The sequence below is a fragment of the Sphaeroforma arctica genome (genome assembly GCF_001186125.1).
Source record: "Sphaeroforma arctica JP610 unplaced genomic scaffold supercont1.701, whole genome shotgun sequence".
Classification (NCBI taxonomy): Eukaryota; class Ichthyosporea; order Ichthyophonida; genus Sphaeroforma; species Sphaeroforma arctica.
This window is the reverse complement of record NW_014039857.1, coordinates 1-1,158: the sequence shown is the minus strand read 5'-3', so window position 1 is coordinate 1,158 and position 1,158 is coordinate 1.

The window sequence follows — 1,158 nt, the reverse complement described above, 5'->3', positions numbered from 1 at the left end:
TATACAGACATTATGGTGTATTTACTGAACACACACAAAAATGTACCTGCTGCCATCGCCTCGGCCGCCTGCCGGGTTTCCTCGTCAAATTCAGCCATGTTGCTATTGAGACCGATTTTTATTCAGTTATACCAGTAGGTTACCAACTAGCTGTTGACCACGAATAAATCGTATATATGCCACGCACACACACAATCACTAAATCTTTCGGTCACGTATGTTGCACTGAGGACAGTCTATAATCGTACTTGCGAATATGCTTTTTCTGAGCTATTTACTTGTTTTTACACCAAGGGAGTATCCTCTGTAATACTTCACCTGAGAATATACCAAATTAGTCTATCTATTTATAAACTATCTAAGCCGTGTTCTAAAATTAGTTTTTGTGGAAAAAAATTATTAGTCATAGATTTTCAGGAGGCTCCAATACCTACAGTTATATTGACCTTAGGCCGTATTTTAACTATTTTGGGCTATTCATAGGCCGTCAGTCTCCGTCGGAGGAGGCAGTACAATCACTGAATGCGAAAAATACTTTCTATAATTTGTACAAAAAAACAAATTCTACAAATATCAGATGATTGAACGTCGCCATTCGCCAGGGCGAATGATATTTATATTATTATTTACGTATATATTTTCCTATATATATTTTTTCAAAATATATATATTTATAGTATGTAGCATAGCTCATTACGTTGTGCGGTACGAATAGAAGTTGAACGTAAATGCATATGTATTCATTTTTAAACGTTATAAAGATTATGATGTGATTAGAACAGCGCACCTAAGTTGTTTCTCTAGTTCGTATATTAAACAGTACACCTTTAAATTTTAGACCCTAAAACTGCACCTAGTATCATAGAGTGGACTGTATATGGAATAAAAGTTGAATGTAAACGTATATTTATTCAATTTTTAAAAGTTTGAACGGAAAACGGTTTGAGGTTAGATTTTAGTGAGATACTAGAAAACCCTAATGAACCCACACATGAGGCTATCAACATTAGTCAACCTGATTTGGGCCAAACCAAACAAGAGCGCCGATTGACACGCTGGTCCACCATATTTATAATTGTTCATTTTCACTGCACTTATCGGTGCAATCAGTAGTTGTACAATTTCAACTATCAATATTAATTCAATATATATGTATAT